Consider the following 23118-nt stretch of genomic DNA (forward strand, 5'->3'; position numbering starts at 1 on the left):
TGGAGCTCCCCTTCAACCTCAACCATTTTGTCATTCTGTAACATAAGTTACATAGCCTTAGCGTGCTGGTTCTGAACTATTCTGTTAGAGTCTGATTAAAATGAATCATTGAATGCAAGATACGGTTATTTCTGACTTCTCTGTGTCATCTCACAGAAGCATTGTGTCTCTCTCCTGTGCAATTTCTTTATGCAGTATTTTTTTCTCTCACTTTCTGATACTATTTTTATTATTTTCTGTAGAACTGTATTTGTGTTCTTTTTCATGTTCTCTTTCCTTTGTTTTTCTCTTCCCCGTATCTCAGAGCCTTCATTTCCTGTGATGAGGAAATTTGTACAACATTTTGTATAATGAAGTTAAATAAGATCTAGTTACACTTGAAATACTATAACTCGTGTGTCGTTTGATGGAATCGAATCTGAAAATTAACCAAGAAGAATAAGCATTCCCATTAAGAGGGGACTCCAAGCTCTCAGAAGCTCAAGATCAACCTTTGAGAAGGTGTTGCTTTCCAAGCCACTGACCAAGTAGCACCACGTACTCCTGGATAAACTGCTGGATGGATTTTTTCATAAGAAAAAAAAATAATACAGAATTCAAGCCCCTGAGACATCAAAATTGGGGTTTGAAACAAATAAATGTTGATCTTCATTGTAACTGTGCCCAGAAACTCCCAGCAAACAGAGAGGAGGGACTCTTAGAGGCAGATATAGAGAAGGAAGGCAGAGACCACTAGGTGAGTCTGTCCTGGATCTCATTTAATTCAGTTGCATTTCCATAACTCAGGAGAGAAGTTTATCTAACGACGCTTGAAAGAAAGCATAAGGTGAGACTCGATATGTCCATGGGCTGACTGTTTTAAAGCCCTTTGCCTGCTGCTTTGCTCCGATTGCTGAACAAACAAGCAAACAAACCCTCAAATAACTTTGTTTCAATGGCTGCTGATAAGCACTGCAGCACTCTGATTTCAGTAAGTGGATATGGGTGACAATCAGATGGGATTCAAATGGACAGAAAAAAAAAAGTCCTCACATTGGCACTGTAGTTGACATGTAGACTCTCATTAAGAGAGACTGTTAAAGCCAGAACTGTAAAAGGGAGATAGCTAAAGCCAGGGAGAGACTATGTCACTCAGTACATGGCCAATTTCTTACATTCTTTCCCTATTCTGGGCACAGGGTAGTAAGTTAAACACCCTGTTATGACTGGATGTGGTGGTACTTTATGCTCAGTTTGAGTGAAGAATGCTTAAATTCCATTTAACAATTAAAGTCACCTAACATTTCAGGAATGTAGACAGAGACACTGAAAAGGCAAAGGTACACCTAGCTCCGTACCAGTGGCAAAAGGGCAAAATAATGCTTTGACATTTTGTTTTGTTGCATGCTGTTACAAATGTTCTTGTTCACAACATGCTGTCTCTGCTATTGTAGTCAGGAAGCTAAAACAGTCAGACATTCCCTTAATAACCTTATCATTTCATATTTCATGCTTCTTTTTTTCTGTGTGCTCTGCATTATATTTGAGTAGTCTCATCTCTGTCCCACTGTTCCTCCAAATAGAAATGGAAGAGGAATAGTATAATCTAACATTAAAAAGCAGTTCAAATGAAACACTCAAGGAGAGTAAAAATGAAAACCTGCCCATTTTCGTCCTCCTCAGTCAGTCAGTTCTGCACTCTGATATCCAGAGTAGAATATCTAGCAGAATCGTAAAACTGACCACAGGCAGATTAAAAAATATAGCCTTATCTCTTTCCCAGCCATGTGCAATCAGAAGCTGATGGTGGTGAAAAAGTGTATTACTGAAATGCCTAAAAATGGAAACATATGAAAACATAGATTCAGCTGAAGATTTTCTCGAAGTCAGTGCCTCCTTTCAGATTACTCAGATAAATACAGAGAAAGATGCTTTCTACTTCCAAAGGAATGGAGTGACACACCCATTTCTACTTAGCTGGACTCAACCATGATATAAAACCACTGCCTTTATGTTCGAAGCTTTTTATTCACTGTAGATCTGTAGCAATTTTAGAAGATGTGTGCTTCTTCAGAACAAGAGAAACTGACCAAAATGACAACTAAAGAACAAAGACAAGACGACTTCATAGAACATGAAAGGAGAGGACATGGTAGCATACAAAAAAAGGACAGTATTTGTAAGTTAAGGAAATATTTTTGCAAGTTTAAACATGGTCATTTCACTGCCATGAAAGAATTTTTGAGAAGTTTCAATCCGAAAAAACATGCAACTTTGAAGTTATTTTTTGTATCATTCATCATCACACTGCAGTACTCAATGTTATTGCTTATTTGTTTTTGCTTTCTGTCTGTAACAAATTACATTGCAAAAACATCACTGTACTAAACAAATAGGCAATTTTTTTTTTTTGTAAACAAAGAAAGAATGTATTTGTATGTGCAAATTAGAGACAAGGAAAAGTTGAAGTCCAAAAGATAATTATGTGTTTGAATCCAAGAATGCAAAAAACTTTATTTAGAGTGACTGCTCTAGAAAAAAATCAGAGGCTAAATTTATACTATAGAGATCACAATCTCTGTTGAGTGGAGTAGCTTCACTCTACCTTTCTCTCTACAGCTAATTGAAACTAATAAAAATAATTTTGTGCCTACATCTTGTGAGCAAATAACTGGGACATTATCAAAGCCTGAGACTAACTATGAGTACTAGCTTTGTATTTTACATGGGGCACAGTTGGATTCTTACCCCTTCAGTGGTGACAGCTACTCTGGTGGCCATCTTTCATATAATCTGGGATCAAAATATTCAGACAGAATCTTAGGGGCCTGGACTGCAGTTGTTGGTGTCCTTGCCTCAGGTAGCAAGTTATAGAGGATGTGCCTGTGCATCCAGGTCTCTCTTTTGTTTTTTTGTAACATTACAGGTCAGTAGTGGGAATGATGAGAAAGGGAGGAGAAGAAAAAACAAATTTTTATAATCAGAATATTTTTTTTCATATACCACTTCCTCTTTCTAATGACTTTTATCCATTTTCAGTAGTAACACTTTTAATACGAACTGTGCATGCAATGCCTGTGGCTGGGATCACCTGCCTACCAGCTCACCCATAATTCCTAACAAAGAATTATTTTTATTTCTTTTAATTTTTTAATTTTTTGCTACAAGCAAAACATGGACATCTACAGTATTCCAGGTCTTCCTTGAACTAGATCTATAACAGGTTGACATCTCCTTTATCTAGTATCTTGGCTTTTTCCTTAATCTCCAGTCATGTAAGGATTGATTTTCTTCCTTGGATTTCACGTTCCTCTCTGTAAGTCCCACTGGGGTCTTATCCAAGAGGTATAATCCAAATACACTCATTTGCAAGAGGTATACTCTGAATAAACAGTATCTACAGATGAAATCTGTAGAGTCAGCTTTCTTCCCAAAATACAAAAAGGGCAACTAATGCTTTCTGAGTGGAGATGGTAATGCTCTGATGCCTGTAATTTTATATTTCAGCTTTATCCTGATTTAATGTTAACTCTTTATTTACTTAGATGTAAGAATTGATTTTCCTCCTTGGACTTCACGTTCCTTTCTGTAAGTCCTGTTGAGGTCTTATGGATCAAAATTTTATCAAAATTTATTTAGGTTCCTAATTTCCCCTCCTGTTCCAGTGAATTTCAGTTTATACTGCAGATCCACTATTTCAGTAGGAGAGGATACTCTCCTTGCCATCTGCAGAGAAGTATCTGCAGTCTAATATTTAGGACACTCACAAAGGTGGTAGAAGTTGTGAGGTTAAGTTTGCTCATACTGGGTCTTTTTGCTGAGCCAGTGCTCTGACTGTGGAGCTATAATACCAAAGGTCAGAAGGATAAATGCAGTTTATTCATTTTGAAGAAAGTGGAAGCTGCACCGTCAATTTTTGTACATCTTGTGGGTGCTATACAAACACTGAGTATGTATAGCAAGATTAGGGACCTTATAGGATAATAACAGAGAAATGCTCTACCTCCCACATCCTGACTCCATTAGCTGAGCCTGGGGATGTTGTACTTGTGTGCTGATGCAGAAGTCATGGTGCTTTCAAGATCTTTCAAGTCAGACAAGGACATGCCTATGGCACAGACATGTTTCCAGGATAAAATCCAGCAGCTGAGCACTTTTATGTTTTAAATTTTTGGTTATTTTTCTGTACTATCCAAAAAGCCATTTTTTTCTGACCTGTTGTGTTCCTGTTCTCACTGTTTATAAATCTCTTCTCAAGCATCTGTAGTGAAGGAAGGAGAGAAATTGGGCCAACTCCTTGCCATGTGTAAAGAAACCAGACTAGAAAGTTCATTTTTCTCTTCTTTTTTCTTTATTCCTTTTTTTTTTTTCTCTTCCCCAGCATTCTGTTTTTCACTTTTGCTGTACAGGTAGGACAGATATGAGTAGACATTTAAGGTCATTTGCAGCACAAACCTGGAAACAGGCCAAAGATAGCAGTTATTTTTTGTTTTTTAGTTTGCAGGATTGGTTTTGCTACTTGGTTTTGTGGAGTGCAAGTTTTCAGTGAAGCATCTCTTGCTATGATTATGATCTTTTCATCTGCAGAATAACCTCTGCAATCAAAAATCAATACTCACGTAATGGGCGAATCAGACTGTTCCTACCCACAAGTATCTGCAGCATTATGTTTTAAGCAGCAATTGATTTGCTTTGATTTGGAAAAATGGCTTGTCTGCAGAACTTTGAATGTATTTATGCACATAGTAGTTTAAGCTGTAGTGAAAAATGTCAGGGCTTTAAAACCATAATCTTAAAAACAGAAATGGGAGAGATTTCTAGTTTCCAAATGACAAATGACATTTCCACTTCTGTCTCGGAATTGAATACTTCTACTTGTGTCATAGTGGAGACATTTTAATAGAGGCTGTTTTAAAAGCTTTTATAGAACTGTCTGTGTCTTAGCTAGGAACTCCTGGTAAATACTGTACCTGGCTTTACAGACAAACAACTATTAAAGATAGTACCATCGCTACCATAAATAAGAAAACAAAATAATTTTTTAACTCGTATTTCTGTAACAATACAGGATGAATAAATACACAGATATTATGTTTCCCATAAAGTTTCTGCTGAATCTCATTTGAGATAGTCGGGCATAGATTTCCCATCAATACATGGATAATCACAAACCCATGTAGCATTCGTCACAAAATCATCATCTGGATATGCCATTGCTTCATATTTTCAGTCAGAAAAAATCCACTAATGTGGATGAATGGATGCATTCACGATTCACAGCTGAAAAGCAATCCTGATGCAGATTTGGATCAAAATCATTTTAGCATTAAGATTACATAAATAGCTGACCAAGGAAACAATCTGCAGTATAGAATAAAAAAACCAGAAGTTTGTTAATCTTTAAAAATCCAGAAGATATTTAGGGATGTTATCTTTTGCAGGTTCCACTGTTAGGCAATATATCCATGTATACAAAGGCTGCTCCAAAAGTAATTACTCCTATTTTATAATGTTGATCCATAACATCTGAGGAGAATGTTGGTGGTATGGCATAGAGGTTAAATCATCCTGCCAATTTTCCATTATGTTTTGTTGCCGTGTGACAGATGGCAGCAGTGAAAGTGCTCGTGAGGCAAAAGTGCAGCCCTGAATTCCTTCATGTGGAAAAAACAGCACTTGTTGACATCCATTGATGCTTACTGAACATTTGTGCAGACCAAACAGTGGATATGAGCACAGTGAGGTGGTGGGTGGTGCATTTCAACAGTGACAATGGTGACAGAGGTTCACCTCCACTGGTGACGATTTTACAATCGAGGCATGCATGCTCTTGTTCACTGCTGTAAAAAATGCAATGATTATGGTGATTATGTTGAGAAATAGTGTTTTCTAGCTGAGAATTTGCTTTATCAAGTAGCGTTATTCTGTCCTTTGTAGTTTCCATGGAAATAAATAGGAAGCATTACTTTTGGAGCAATTTATGTATGGGCAGGACAAGGCAATATGGACAATGTGCACATCAAACAAACATTTTGTCTTTTTCAGACTTGCAGAATGATCTTTGAGTTCCCAAGCACTATTTCTACAAATTATTTTCAATTCTAGGTATGCCTACAAATAAAGGCATATAAGAAACAGTAATTATTTTAAAATCACAAACATTTTCACACAGAAATACCTTAAAACAGACCTAATGTAACTGATGCCAGCATCAAGCAAGCTTCTTATTCTGATTTAACTCAGAGTTATTTAGTTCATATTTTAGATTATTATATCTCAGTACTGCTACTACAGTCTGCAAGTGCCTGTGTCTGCCTGCCTCTAATGTTTGAACCAGTGAGTTGATTTGTTATGAGGGGTACATCTTTTTAATTTTTTGGATTCCTGTGCAAATACTGAGAACTTCTGGGAGACATTCTTCAAGGAATTGTGTCCAGCAACCAGCACAGTGAGCATCTGCAGGATCAGGGGAAGGTAAATACAGATGGTGTTTAAAGGATGAGCCAAGATCACTGCCAGCTGATAGCAGAATGTCATCACTTGTAGCAAAGTATATCTAGTATGTGAGGGAATGAAATGAAAAGACAGATACACCTTAGTGTAAGAAGGTGACTGAAATCCCAGAAAGTAGGCAGAGCAATATACTGCTGTAGAAATCTGCTTCAAATCTCCTGCTATAAATCACAGGAATAACAATACAGCTGGAGGCTGAATTCAGACAGAGGTACTGGCCAAAAGTTCAAAAATAAAAATCAGCATTGCCCACAGGAATAGTTAACACTGTGTAATGTCAGTGCATTTTTAATCAATCAAGTAGGGAATTTGGAGGAGAAAAACCTGGACATTCTCAGAAGACTGTTGTCTATCTACCTTTTGTTCACTTGATCTTACACAGAGCATTTCTGCTGTTGAGCATTGGCCGTATATGAGCAAGTCCCTCTGCTTTCTGTGACAGGTAAGGGCACTCAGAACATTGTGGGAGGGCTCTGCACCTTGCAAAGTCAAACTCATGGGGCCTCATTTTTGTGAAGCAAGATGCAGCTGGAAGTGGCATGAATAAGTTCTATCTGCTTAGTTCAAAATGTTGTTAATATTATCAGAGTCCTAATTCTGCTGTCACTGTACACTAGTCCTTAATTAAAAGTGTACTTGTATTTTTCACATCTCTGCAAGAGTGGATCTTTTACTAGAGCCCTCTTAATGGGGATTATTTGTCTGAAATGATGCATCTTACAGCCTGAAGGCAAATTGCTTCTGTTGCTTCTGTTTTCTTTAGCAGTGGAAGCTGGCAGCGATACACCCTGCTGTGCAAGGGAGGAGGTCTGCCAAGTTCTGCAGCCAGGAAATGTCTGGTAGGAGCAGAAGTTCAGCCTTTCTCCAGGGACAGCAACTTCATAGACTGTCAGAAAGCCATGGGGCTTTGATCCGGCAGCCTGCTTGATACCAGAGTTGATGTTTTGCTTTCAATATACAAGAAGTAAATGTATACTACCCCTCTAAATGGCTTTAATTTTAGATTAAAGGTAGCAGCCAAACAGGGAAGAATAAAAGAACCATCTCCTGGAAAGACAATTCTTTTATGTCTGCAAAGGATCTAGCATGCTTTTGTGTGCTGTGTATAAACAGTACAAAATGAAATATGCTTTTACCATATCCCACAGATGTGGAACAGTAAAGCAAGTTGATAGAAATCAGTGTTAGTCATTTATGTATGCAAATATTTATAGTTTTGCTTTGTTGCTGTTCTATGTAACGCTACTGGTAACTGTTTTGCTAAATTAAGCAATTTCTTGTCAATTTAGTCTATGAAGTAAGACTGCATTGTATTATTTGCCTCTCTGCATTTTTCCTGCTCCTCAATTTAAACACGTTCTTAATATGCAATACTATTCACCTTCCCTCTGAACGGGTCACTTATGCCAAAAATTTCCCACATTCTTCTCATGTTTCCTTTCTTTTTTCTCTTCTTTTTTTTTCCCCCAAAATAAGAAGATAGAGTTTTCTGAATTTGGCCTTTGCAAATAATTAATGATATTCAGATAATGGGATCATCTGAATCTCTTACTATCAGTTATTATAACTTCATTCTGTTTTAATTTGTATTTCTCATTACCATTTTAAAATTGTCTAGAAAAGTAAGAACGCTTAATGGAAAAAAAAAAAAACAAAAAACTGTTCTATAAATTACATTATAATAAACTTGTTTAGTTATTTTCAATTACTCTCTGTCTGGCACATGCAGACAATACAACATTATTACAACTGAGTCCCATTTTCCAGTTTCATTAAAAGTTTATATGGATGATTTATGTTCTTAGATTGCTATGCTGACACTAAACACTGGTACATGGCATGATCAAAGAGCAGTCAATGTAATCTTCAACAAGACTATTCCTATTGAAGAGTGAGGATTTCTTTCTGACTGTACCTGCTTTCACTTGAATTATATCTAAGCCATATTCTTTCCCAGCTGAGCAAGCTTTTTTTTCTTTGCTGAATAACAATGAAGAATTTAGGCCAATGCAAGAATACTCTTATTGGAAGTCAGGATAGCTACAGTATATGTGTTACCCTGGGAGACAATGTCTTGGGATTTTATTCAGTAGTGATATGGAGTTTTCTGATCTTAAAGTAATTAAACCGAAATATGTAAGGAATTCTGAGTAATTTGGGAAGGTGCTATTGCAGTTTAAGTTATTCTGGCTTCATCACTACCTCAAGTCTTTTCAGCTGAGCTGAAGAGGGTTTTAAATGTAAGCGCAATGCAAAACTGAGGAGCAGAGAATCATAGAATCGCCGAGGTTGGAAAAGACCTTAAAGATCATCAAGTCCAATCGTAATCTAACCATACTGCCCTACTTCTAACAACCCTCTGCTAAATCATGTCCCTGAGCACCACATCCAAACGGAGAGTATGTGTTGCCTATGACACAGTGACAACCATGCCGTTCTGCTAACAGGAAACACGCAAAGATGGCTCCTGGAGCAGTGATTGACAGAACAGCATATTTATCTACTGAGGATCAGGCTCCAAAACTTGCCACTGATTATGGAAGAAAACAGTAGAATTTAATTATTAGGCAGCTCCATCTAGCAACAAGTCACCTCCTCTCTCTTTTGAAGATAGCCTTACAATGTTACTGTTGGACAATGAGGGATTGAGTAAGAATGCTTCAATTTTTTTTAGTATATGCTTATTGTTTTAAAAAGTTTCCCACAGGTGTCTTTTCAGCCTTAATCGATTGAATGCATAGAACACAGGCTAAAATACTTTTTATTCTTTGAAGTACAAGTCTTCTGAAGATAACAGTGTTACAGTTAAGTGCCCAGATATAAGAGATGTGAAATGACTGAAAAAATATAATGTTGTATTTTGCACTATCTGCTGAAGGGAGAAGTGGATCCTAAGCCTTTTCCTTTGATGTGGCTCCCTGATTATGACCACAGGACATTATTTTCCTGCGTGTTTTCTCCTGTTCCTATGTCTCCTGCATTCCATTTCAGCCAGGCAGCTTGAATGTGCTTTCATTCAGAACATGAAGTACACTAGCTCAGGCCTATATGTTGTAGGCAGGATGGGATGAGTATGCTTGGAGGTTCACCATTCCCCTTCTTTTCTGGGGTGTCTTCAGAGCAGAACTCGCTCTGGTTAAGAAAAGCCATCTGCACGTCTCACAGCAGAGAGTTTTGACCAGTTTTTCATAATAATAGGTGCCCATACAACAAGCACATAGCTGACATGTCAGACAACCATGCAAAACTAAGAGAATTAATTTCTGCATGGAAGTTAAGCCATCTATTCTAGGCAGGTAGAAGGATACTGAAATCCATGATACTAAACCAAATGCCCACACTGCTTTCTTGCTAGAAATTGAGGCTTTTCTTGTCATATTCTTAGTTGATTTTTTTTCTTAACCTTTATTCTCTATAGAAAGAGAAAAGCACTTCAGTCTCTTTAGGATTTTTTTACGTTTGCCAAATTTCTCATGAAAGATCTTGTTAACTCAAAGTCTCAATATTTTTTATGGTTCTGCCTGATTTGTGTCAACAGAAATTTTCACTTGAAGTTTAAAAGGCATTTTGTTTCCAATAGAATTCTTAAGATTAATGTCAATATCCAACTGTGGAAATTCATTCCCCAGCAGTATGAGTAATTTCCTTAGCTGAACTAAAATAATACTGCTATTTAGAAAAGTACTATAAACCTTATTACATGGATATTTGTAACTTAGACTAGAAAGAATTATTTAGTTATCCAACTCCTGCCCATCATGTATTTCTAATGCAATCTTCTATCTTACACCTAGGTACAACCTCTAAAATCACAGAAGTTATCTGTTAAAATCTTTCAAATATTATTTAAGGTGTTTCTATTACTTGTGAAGAAATAATTTCTCATTGAACAATATGTGGTTGCAAGCATTTATCTACAGGTTATTAGGATAGAACCTCAATACTATCCTCACTGCTTTGGCAATTCTACAAACATTTAGTCCTTTTACCCATTTCTCTTGCCAGTCTGTCCTGTATCTCTGCTCCTTGCACAAAGTCTGGGATTCACCTTGCCTAGTTTTAGATGTCTGCATCCAGAACAGCCAATCTAGACCATTCCTAGTTATTGAAAAACTCCCTAAACACAAGCGTTTATAATCCAATATGAATAACACAATTATAGCTGGTCTGATTTTGAATCAGGGAATGGAGTAGACAACCTCTGTTATTTCTCCCTGCTCCTATCGAGATTCAGTTAACAATATAAGGCGCTCACACTTGTCAGTATTTGATTTTTTTTTACAGTAGCAAATTTTAATTTATTTATTAAAAAAAATATAACCCAAGCTCTCAGGAGGCAAGGATTTCATTGATAGTTTTCCTGAATATGAGCACGTACATGTTCAATAGCATAAACATCCAGGTCCCAGCATGTGGTTCAATAACTTTACTGTGTATAATGGACAGTTATAGGAATTCATAAAACTAGTAGATATAGGTGTGGTCAGAAAAGTTTGAATGAATGAACCCCTGGCTTGCAGTGTAGATTCAGGCTCTGAGAAAGTTATATAAAAATAGTTATTGTAAATATGATGATGAACTAGAATCCTTTTTCACCATTCTGTGGCCAGTTTTCTCTGAACTAAAATATTCTTTTGTACAGAATAACATAATCTATCGTTAGAGCTAGCTTATGTATTCCAACAGAAACTGGTTTTCTACAAATAATTTGTAATTGATTGCTGCTGCCCAAATCCAAATTTAAAAATGATGCTAAGACTCTTGAACAAGAAATAGCTTTCATATTTTAAAAGTAAAAATACTCTGCAGTTTAATCTTTCTTTTTCCTTTTATGACTTCAATTTTATATAAGCTTGCTTTTGTCTTTCTTATTTCTTATCTATGCCAAGTTTTCAGATGTTAAGAATGGAGAACTTAATTACTGTTCAAGTGGACAACACAGGTCTTCCCCAAATAATATTATATCTTCTATTATATGATGGCACTCAACAGAAATAGTAATTGTATACACTAGAAAATATTTCCTTGGGTTAGCAAATATATGCCATCTCTTTGGTGACCCATTTCTTTCTCATATTTAATTAAAGGTCTGCTGTTTTTTTTTTTTTCTTCTTCTGTTTTTAATATTGTCTGTCACACGCAGATAAAGGGCATTGTAATATCTGGGAGATTTTGACTAGTTTAAATCATTACTTTTTTTTTTCTCCTGCCATTATTTTTCATCTTGAACGCGGCAGAATTGTCCTCTGAGATAACAACTTTGAGCACATTCTTATTCAAACAGTGAGACAAATAACCCAAAGGTCTAGTTCAGAGGAGTGTTCATTATCAACTTGTTTTGTACTGTCAATTAAAAGAATTCAGTCTGTCACAATGTTCTGTGCTTAAGTCATAATGTTAACTCTACATGGTTTTTACAGGAGTTGTATACAACAGAGAGGAAGGGATGCCCATGGAATTATGATTATTATTGTTAACAAAATTAACAGAAGTATGAGGTAAGTATGAAAAAAAGATTTTACAGATCAGGACAGTTACAATATAACCTGGAAATATATGCGTCCTGGAAGCCACAAATGGGTTCTCAATTGTTTATGGTGATATGGATCTCAAGCAGCACAAAAACATGGTAAAAAATCAGAATATAATACAATTATAAGAGCAGACATCCTTCAGCAAACAACATTAATCAGACTGACTAATGGAGTGGGGAAAATGACAACATTTTGCCTTGACTCGTGAGACCTTGTTGTGTGGCAAACTGTATTAGAGCAAATATGGATGTTTACACACACCAAGCAAATGGATATAAAACCCCACGAGAAAGACATAAATAATGCTTAGAACATACAGTTAACATTGTTAGGTATACAGGTAGGCATAGATAGTCTACCAGCTGCACAGTGAAATGTAATTTATATAGGTAGTTTAGCTATGTAACTGTTAGTGAAAGTAGAAATGCAAAATAAATTTTCTTCAAGCTCTCATTTTTGTTACTCCCTTTCCAATAAACTTATAATCCCAGCCCCTGATCTCTTATGATCCTGTTAAAAAACAAAAAACAAAAACAAAAAAACCAAACCAAACCAAAACAAAACAAAAAACAAAACAAAACAAAACAAAACAAAAAAACAGAACTGTGGGAAGGACACTTAAAGAAGTCAAGGAGAATTAGTTGTTTTAGCAAAACTAGGCATTTGCTATCACATATGTCCAATCCAGACAACCTCTAGGAAGTTGTAAGATCTTTTAGTAAATGGAGGTGGATGTTTTCTTAGAAAGTGAGAAAACTGTGATGGGGTCTTCTCCTACAGAGGGGTTTACTTAAGCTAAAGTGCACAATTTGGTATGGGTTGGAGTCCCAAGATACAATTTTCTACTGTAATGAGTACCTCTCCATGAACACAGTCAGGCTCAATTTGTGAAGTGGAATGAGAGAAGGTCAAGTTTGTGTCAGGAAAATCTTTGCATACATACATGCACGTACACTCATGTGAGTGCAGATTGGAAGTTAGCCCCCCAACATCGCTTTGGTAGATCAGCATAGCCCGTTCTAGAGAAATTTGGTTCTTGTCCCAGCTGGACTTGGAGAAGGCTCCAGGTTGGGCCTTGACATGTTTTCCCTGCTCATGTACTGCAGCATTGTTTCCCACAGCCTTTATCCTTGGGAATAGAGGACTGTGAAGGAAAAGAGAACCAAGCACTGAATATTCAGACAAAAATCCCAGATAAAAGAGACTCCTGACAACAATTAATTGAAACCCAAAGGCTGATTTTCAGATTGTATTTAGGAATAAGAATAGATGATCCCAACAGTGTCCAAGATCAGTTCAAATCTTTCAGTCTTATTATTAAATCAGTACTGAAATTAACACACTTGTATGAACATCAGGTAATTACTAATACAAACTGGGTAATTTACATGCAACTTCCTTGGCAACTGCAGACATAGTCATTCTCACACACCCAAACAGTAGCTTTCATCAGAAATGTGTCAGCTAGAGATGAAGTCACCACACAGAATTTTTTTTATTTCCTTCTCCCCTCCTCTGCTGCAGATAAAAGAGCTCTCTGGCTTTGCCTGGGCAAACTTCTACATTTTGTCTGTAATCAGGTTTCTTACTTGCTTTCTTAGTCTGCTGTAATCTGCCTTCAATGTCTTATTTGATTAAGTAAAATGTGATTTCTTAAGTGAAAACTGTGAAAATTCCCCTGTGCAGCCTTACTAGAATTTCAAGGGTCATTTCTCATTCCCTGATAGGCAATAAATAGGTGTTTCAGGTTCAACTGTTGCAGTATGTAAGGCATTGCTCAGTAGTCACAGTGTATCTAAGGCAGTGCACAGTATCATTTTTAAGAAAGAAACTGTTGTCAGTTTCTTTTGCACAGAATAACTGCACAGCATGCAAAGGATTACTGTAAAAAAATTGTACATTTAAAAATACTCATACATTATGAAATCAAGAAGCCTTCCTATTGTGTATTTATAGATCAGTTATTCTAGCTTATTAGCATTATGGATCATAGGAATAGAGTGACTATTAAGCATAAAGAAAAACACAGACAGATCTTAAGCTCATAGTCTGTATTTATAGAGGGGTGCTACTGATCTTCTTTACTACAGTACTTCTGGTCCTGTTGAATTAACTGCTGATGTAACCTAAGAGACTTTTTTTCTTTTTTCTTTTTTTTTTTTTTTTTTTTTTTTTTTTCTGAAACGCTGTTTTTACTTTCTTTTGATAATCTATGTTAAAAAATTGAAAATTGCTGAGACTATCACATTTAACTGAATGTAATTTTCTTACATTGATTTCAACTTCTGCTCTGATTGGGGAAATAAAAGTTAGCTTATCCTGTTAAATGTAGAACATGACATTATCTAGAGGGTTCTTGGTTTAGTATTTCTATGTGTCTTTCGAGACCTTCAGCTCTAGATGTTTTTAACCCAGTGAAATTAACACATTTAGATTGGATGAAACTCATACTACTATAGCAAAGCTGTCTACACAGCTTAGTTGAATACCCTGATAAATAGAAAAAAAAAAGAAAAAAAAAAAAGGATTATCTGAAATAGGTTTCTTCACCGGTGCCTTTACTGCTGGCTGCTATTAAACTCCATTTAAATTTTCATGGGTAAAATATCAACTGGAATGCTGTGGCCAATTTGGGCTATTGCCAAAGCATCCACAGAAGACAGCTGAGAACTGGAATGCTGCAGAAACAGGCATATACACAAAGATTGAAATATCTGGAGTTCAGTTCAGGGAGGGAATGATCATGCAAATGGGATAGCAATCCTTAAGAACATAAAAGCTTGGTGCAGACAAGAAGGAAGCAATTTATTATCCCACTGAAAAAGAAGCAAAATTATTTTAATGCTGTGAACTCATGCTGTACATTAGGGGAAAAAAAAACAAACCAAAACAACCGCAGATAAAACTGACAGTGAAGTGCTGAAATAGATTGCCAGAAATTGTGGAGTCTAAATATAGATCTTTGAAAATGGATTACAACAATCAAAGAGTGAGAAAGAGCATATGAAAACCTCTTTTGGGGCAGGAACATAAATTTAGATTAGCTTCTGAAACTTTTTAAACCTATCTATTTTACTATATATATATATTTTCAAAGGCATTTACTTCCCAACAAGTATAGGTAGCCCTCAGAAGGGGTTTTCTAACCCCAAGGATTAAATAAATGGTGGATACCTGGATAGGAGAGAATGACCTGCCAAACAATGTCTTTCCCTTTAGATCCTTGTGATTTATGTAGATATGACAACATTTCAAATATCATTTAAAGATCATTCTCTGGACTTTCGAAAGTTATTAGGTCTGAGACATTTGAGTATTGCTCTAATGTGGACTGTGGTATTTTACTGATAAAAATTAAGTTTCTAAGTATTGTGTTTGAGGGTTGGACAGCAACACTGAAGAACATTAAAATAATCAATTTTTCAGTACTTATTCCTGAAGTAATAGTCAGGTGTCCAATACATAAAGGTATTTTGGGATTTATTTTTTTTTTCAATAGACAATAATCCCTTTTACCTTTTAAAAAGGAACTGAATTTTGAATAATTTAAAAATATTGAAATGATGAAATCTATGTGCTGCTGATTTTTGCTATCCTAATAAGGGAAATCCTGCCCTAGTATCTATGGAATTTTGCCTAAATACAGAAAGCAAGATCAGGGCCTTGGAGACCCATGGAAATGTTCAGGGTGATCTATGACATATGTCATGTCAGAGCCGGGACACAACTCACATTGCTTCCTGACATGATGCACTCAGCAACTTCCAGCTCTCAGATCCCCAAGTAGTACATTTTATAGGACTGGGGCTCATTTGTAAGGCAACAACTGTAAATAGAAAGCTCATTAGAAAACTTTAGGACATATAAAGTATTTTGCAGTAGTTATATTGCTGTGCTTGTGCACATGCCTCACTTGGGTGGTAGCTGTTGGGGATTACTTTTGAGGCTGAGAAGAGAAAACTTGATTATCTGGAAAAGGAAAACCTATTTGAGAAACTTTTTGGTGTTAACTACTAGCTTACTATATAATGTTTGAAAGCATGTATATTTTCTTTCTATATCTGAAGAAGAAGGAAGGGGGAAAGAACTTCAGAGAGAAGGAAAATTTCCTTTAAAATAAAGTTTAAACTTTATTTGCTAAGTAAATATATCCTCTCACTAGCAGGTAGAAATTCTGATGACACAGTGATGGGTGCAGGTAGGCCAGATAAGACAAACAAAGATTCTCCTGAGGCCCTTCACTATGTAAAGGTAACTTTAGCACTTATCAGGTTAGCTTTGTTCCTCACTTTAAAGCTATTTTTGCATTAAAAAGAGACTTTAGTCCTCTGAAGTGTTATGGAGCTGAGGCAGCCTGCAGACAAGAGACACTTCATGTAATCAGTGTTTCTGTATAGAGTTCCGTGTTTTTGTTAGCAATACTTCCTGCTCAAAAGTATATGTAACACACTGTAGAAATATTGTGTTTTGTAATAAACACTGTAAAACACACTGTGATAAGATATCCTTGGTGTGATGAGTGCTTCTTTTGCTATTGTTTCTGATCACATTTAAGAAAGGACATTTTGTAAGGAGTTAATATGGCACATGTGTAACCACAATTTCCATTATCACTTCACGACCATCAAGACTTTTCTGAAAATTTGAAAGAATAATGTTACAGATGTTAAGTGTCATGCTTGCTCAGATATCATTTCTTAATGTGAGTAGCAACCACAAACAGAAAGGCTGCTTCTTCAAACTGGAATCCAATTATTCTGACATGAAAAAGCAACTTAAAAAATATAACTCAATTTCATCAGAATTAGAATAATATACATATTAATAACACAGAAATATTTTTGATCAATAGTTTATGAAATTAATTTATTGTACCAGCCGTATAATTTCAGGAATGTTTTAGTAATTAAAAAAGCTTGGATTTGAGATCTGATTCTAGAGGCATATGCCAAGCATTCAAACTCAAATTCTAGCCATTAATTACCAAATTTCATTTAGTTAGGTAAATGGCTTTGCTTGTAAATTCTATCTTTCACTCACACTTCAGAAAAAAAGGCAAATAGTAGGTAAAAGGGGGAACTAATATAGAGATCCAAGCTAGAACCAGGAGGTTGGAGAGGGTCCAGAGGAGGGCCACAAAGATGATCAGAGAACTGGAGCACCAGGCTGAGGAGTGACCTCATTGCAGCCTTTCAATACCTAAAGAGAGTCTATAAAGAGGAGGGGAATCAACTCTTTGAAAGGGTTGATAGCGGCAGGACAAGGGGAAATGGTTTGAAGCTGAGGGAGGGGAGATTGAGGTTGGATGTCAGGGGGAAGTTCTTTACAGAGAGAGTGGTGAGGTGCTGGAACAGGCTGCCCAGAGAAGCAGTGGATGCCCCGTCCCTGGAGGTGTTGAAGGCCAGGTTGGATGGGGCCCTGGGCAGCCTGGTCAAGTATTAAATGGGGAGGTTGGTGGCCCTGCATGTGGCAGGGGGGTTGGAGTTTCATTATCCTTGAGGTCCCTTCCAACCCTGTGATTCTGTGATTCTGTGAGGTGCTAGCTAGTTCTATTCAGATTCCAAAAAAAAAAAAAAAGGCACAAACTTTTCCAAGACAGATAATCATTTGCTGATATAATAATGGAAAAGGTGATAGCAAGTTATAAAATACCATATCCCTTATGATACCAATAATCCTGAGACATTACAGTATCAGATGGACCCCTGGTTCCTGTTCCTGATGAGGTTTTGCAGCCCTAAGAGCATCTGTACTTTTGCAGTGGCTTGCTCACAGTACCAATTAATCAGACCATGACTGCAGTCAAGCTGTTTAGTTTGGTTTTAAGAAAATATCATTAGCTTCAAGTATTTCTTAATATTTTAGGTTTATTCAACATTTCTTTTCCCCTCTTAGGGGTGCAATTTAATCTATTTAAAATTGAAATTGAATAAAATCCATTGTTTTCATCTATCTACATATCCATTGTTGGTTTATTTGGGAAAAAAATAAAAACCTTATGCTATAATAAGGAGTGACAGCTATATATAAAAAAAAAACAAATCCATTTAAATTTGTTGCTCTAATCTAAACATACTTGATGATTTTAACCGGGTTTCATGTATGAAGATCCAAAGAGAGTTTTAGACATTATTTCTAAATTTTCAGCAGCTGAAGCTCCCCTGTTTTGTTATAAGGACCACTTCCTCTGGCCTTTGGTCACACTCCCTCAGACATTACAACACCAGATGGGTTCAAAATATCTGGCTTGGAAACTGCTAATTTGGGACACTCAAGCAAATCCATGGAGTAGATACCTAAATTAGCTCTAAGAAAGCCAGTGCTCAGGCCTTCACAGCACAGAGGTCATAGATGGAAGGCAAGGTAGTTTTATCAGTAAGTTTTTCACCCCTGGCTAGTTAGCGTTGTTTTTCAGTAGGTCCAGTTATTATAAGGAATGGTCAGCTCAAGATGTACCACCTTCACAATCTTTGTTGGAGATGAACTGTTAACGTAGCATCAGAACTTCCTATTACATGAGCTTACAGATATTCAGTTCCATTCTATACAATAGATGTGTGTATAAATGTTGGAGGTCTAACAAAGAGAAAGAAAAGCAAAATATGACTGTAACCGTTGCATTTATTAAAGTATTCGTCACTAACAAAAAAGAAAGCAAAATAATTTATGTTAGACAGTGAGTAATGCTTCCGTGTAATGGTAGGATGTGGGCCAGAAATTGTGCTTCTTACTTAATGAGAATCATGAAGAGACTCATTCGGCTTGCTACCACAAGCTTTAGTATCATATCAAATTAAGTCAGTAAGCCAGCAAGCTCTGCCGTTAGACTCGCCCTTCAATGCAGACACTGATGCCTCCCTACCTTGCTCAAAGCATCTCTCATTCTGTAATTTAGAAAATGATCCCTGGGAATGTTTTACATCTGAGGACTCAGTTCAGATAGGCTTTTGTCTAATAACAATGTTGCCACATAAAGCATGATATTAGAAATGTCATCATACATTAGCAAAGGGTCAGCTCAGAATAAAGCTATTGTCATCATTGCTAATCAAACTCAAAAGTGGAACCAGTGTAACATCGAAAATATTGTCAGACTTTTCATGAAATGATTTGCTTTGACTCTGCTTATATCCCTGTTATATTCTCTCTCCACTGATGCTGACAAGAATACAAATACAGATTGTGCGTCTCAAGAGAAAAACTTAGAAACCCCTACTAAGAGAGAATTGAGTAAACACATCCTCATTTGAGCATGGCAGCATTTTAATGAGGCACAAAGTCAGGAAAAGTAATTTTACTGTTACACAAAGACATCAAAATATAATAAGATATGGTAATGCAAAGCTAAGATGAACAATATAAACTCTGCTTGTAATGACCTAATATAATAGCCATACCTTTGAATTGCACTGCATTAATTTAAAATTATATTCATCCTCCACAGCATCACAAAAGCTTCAGAATAATACAGTTGTTTTCAAATATAGAAAAGTGTTTGTGATTGGTATAATTAGGTCTGTTCTTTTCTTACGTACATAAGAGTTACTGCAGTGTTGAGATGAACTTTTGTTTTTCATTTTTAAGCATTACATTTGACTGCCAATAACTACTGGATTTACTTACAATTTTTTTCTCACATATAAATCCATGAATAAGATAATTATGTAGGAAAACTGAATGTGTTATAAAAACAACGAGAAAGAGCACAATTTAGGAACTATTCTATTTACACAGAAGTATTTGTCTCTCCCACTATTTCTAATTAATTTTAAATGGAACAGTTGAGTAAGGTGCTTCTCATGAAATGCATGGGAGTCCAGAGGCAGAAAGTTAGTTTCATCTGGGATACATGATTTTCTTTTGTACGTAACAAAGAAGTAAAATTATTTCTTCAACTATAAGTCAGATTCTGACACACCTTGTAGGGCCGAGATTAATGCCTGAGCAATGCATTTACATGCTGTGCCTGCAAATAATACTACAAATATCAAGTTACACAAAGAAGTTTCAACAAGTCGACTGGCCAGTATAGTGACATTTGTCCTTTGATAATGACAGTGGAATTCCTCTGATCTTACATATCTAATGTATCTCCTTCAAGCTTATTCTAGAGACATAAGAGGAAGGATCTAAGAGAGGATTGTTTAACAGGAAACAGATGAGATGAGTAATCTTTTAGAGTTTCCAAGTGCTGACAAAAATATATTCTTTAATAGACTTTCCAGATTAAGATGGAAGCATTATAGTTACGTAAGATAATTATGATTTTGGCAAAATTTATCTTTTCAGTCTAAAGATATCACAGAATCGTAGGGATTAGGAAGGGAGTTCTAGAGATCTGCTAAAGCAGGTTCCCTACAGTAAATACCACAGGAAAATATCCAGGCAGATTTTGCATGTCTCCAGAGAAGATTTCACAACTTCTCTGGGAAACTTGTTCCAGCGCTCTGTCATCTTCCAAGTAAGCAAGCTCTTGCTTATATTCGTGTGCAACTTTCTGCCATCACAGTGGGAACTCTTTCCACTAAACTGAGCAGCCTGGCCTGGGCACAGGCACACAGCTCTCACTCAGCACCGTGTGTGCTATTAACCCTCTCTGGGCTGGTACTGGGACATGGGGCGCTGTACAGTCTTAACACAAGTTAAGATAAATTTTGTTACAGGCCCATGAAAAAAAAAATGCAGCTATGCTTTCCACTGTGATAAATAATTTGAGAATAGGTTTCAAGATTGCTGAAAAACTGCCAAATTTATTATATTTGCAACTCCATTTTCAGTCAGTATAATATATATGTCATAATATATAAGTCATAATATATATGACCTGCAAGTTTTCAAACAGAATATATAGAGTTATAATCAGATATTCAAATTTAAAAACTTTCTCACATCACTCAACTGGACTTTTAGAAGTCCTACCTTGGTAGAGAGAAATATCCCTCAATTCACATTCATGCTTTAGACATTTTATTGCATATGAAGCATATGGTGTGTCTCTAAATTCATGCATGGTGAGAAAATTGAACCCACCTTCTAGGCCAAGGGAAAGTCTTCCTTTCCCCAGATTCACTCTCTTGAAAGGTGAGCAGGGCCCCATAAATGAAAGTAAAAAGGCAAGAAGGCTTCACAGTGACTGAGAATAAGGGGTTGAAGAGGAATAGTTAGAGATATTTTATAGAAGCAGGAATGTAGAGCTTTTAGAAAATAAAAGATGGCCGACACTGTGTCTGGGATAGTGAGGGGAATGAAGGCCATAAAGACAAGGTTTGAGAACAGCCCGAGGACTTTTGGCAGGGAGGTGATTAGATGTCCACAGGGCAAGAAGAAACTGGTTTGGGGGGATGCCACCCCAAAAGATCAGAAGTTTACAGGGAGAAAGTTTAGAAACTTTTGCGAGGAAGATGACAAATCTTCATCCCACAACCCACTACACATGTGCAGGAGGGGAGGGTCTGCATGCTAATGAACTCTTGGGGGTGTAATGAATATGTTTGGCTGATATCTGTAGCACGATTTTTCCAGACAGTGTGCAAGTTAGGCGGATCTATCCCCCTTGCACCTGGTGTCTGTGCATCATTGAATAAACCATACCTGCTTTGTAATCTTACTTGGGTTACAGAGTTTGATTCTGCATGTCACTCTTTTCACCAGGGTCTGGGATTCTTAAGCAGCAGTCTTATCACTAAAGACTGTAGCAAAGAAGACGTTCTGTTCCACCTTCTCAGCATTCTCTGTTAGCACCCACCTCATTAAAGAGCATAAAACATTTTCCCTAGTCTTCCTTTTCTTCTTCCTGAAGACATACTTCAAGAAGCCTTTCTTGATGTTCTTGACATCCCTCACCAGATTTAGTTCCAAGTAGGCCATAGGTTTCCTCATCGTGTTATGTATTTGTTTATCAACATACTGGACATTTTATCCAGAAAGATAGTGTGAGAAACAGTATTAAAAGCTCTGTCAAAATCCAGAAAGATTACATCAATTAGATTCCTTTGGTCTGTTAGTAGGTGAACTTGTCATAAAGAGAAAATAAATTCATTAAGCAGAACTTCCCTCTTGCGAACCTCTGTTGGCTCTGACCTATTACTATGCTGTCATTTAAGATTTTTTTCAATAACCCTGAGAATTAACTTCTCTGTAATTTTACCAGACACTGAACTGAGAATGACAGGCCTGTAATTTCCTGTTCTTTCTGAAAATTCGAACAATATTTGCCAGTTTCCAGTCAAATGGAACCTCTCCTGATTCCCAAGACTACTGAAAAAGATTCTGAAAATAATAGGTTTCATGACAGGCATCTTTAATGTTCTACTTGTTAGCACAATTAAGGTAGAGAATAACCTGTTGACCCTCTGAACCAGATTATCCAGTCTTTTACCAACCTAGTTATTTACCAACCAAATCATATTAAATACAGATTTGGAGATGTGTGTGAAAGGATATAATGTGTGGGGGGAAAAAAAAAATCAGACTTCGCTTTCTGAATTAGAAAAAACTTATAACAATTACTGGAACAAGGTCTAAACTAAATGCGAATTCTCAGCTCAACTTGTGCTTTTTATCTGGTCAAAATGCGAATATGAATATTAATTACAGATTAAGTTTTGTACTGAAATGGTCTTTTATGGATATGAGCTAAGAAATAATTTATGAAAAAATGAATGCACAGCTTATTTTACTGTCAGTTGCATGGCTCTAACACAAAATGATCTGTTTAGTAGAGCAAGAAGAGAAAACCTTGTTTTTGGAAATGTTTTTGTTCTAATTAATTTTTGCGAGTGAATTCAGAGCTCATATAACTGCACTACTCAGTTGTAGAGATGCATCTCAAGGAGAAGCAATATATCTTATTGTCTTGCCCAGACAATATCCTTCAGCTGTGACCAGGAAGATCGGTCTTTGGGAGGTTCAGTCACTGTGCCTATTTTATCCTTGGCATCACTGCTGAGTCTTATACAGAGGCATCAGTTATTGTCAATTTTGTTGGTGTTTGTTTGTAATGTGGACATCTGTCTACTAGGAACTGGACAAACTGCCAACTTACTAAATCCAAGCTGCAAAATATATATCAGATGGTCACAGTTTTCAATCA

General features: G+C 36.5%; 1 protein-coding gene across 1 annotated transcript in view; it reads right to left on the reverse strand.

Moving 5' to 3' along the window:
• LOC125689585 (uncharacterized) overlaps positions 1-23118 on the reverse strand; it is a 212493-nt gene that overhangs the window by 119812 nt on the left and 69563 nt on the right. The gene's annotated exons all lie outside the window — the stretch shown is intronic.

The sequence above is a fragment of the Lagopus muta genome, chromosome 2 (genome assembly GCF_023343835.1).
Source record: "Lagopus muta isolate bLagMut1 chromosome 2, bLagMut1 primary, whole genome shotgun sequence".
Lineage (NCBI taxonomy): Eukaryota > Metazoa > Chordata > Aves > Galliformes > Phasianidae > Lagopus > Lagopus muta.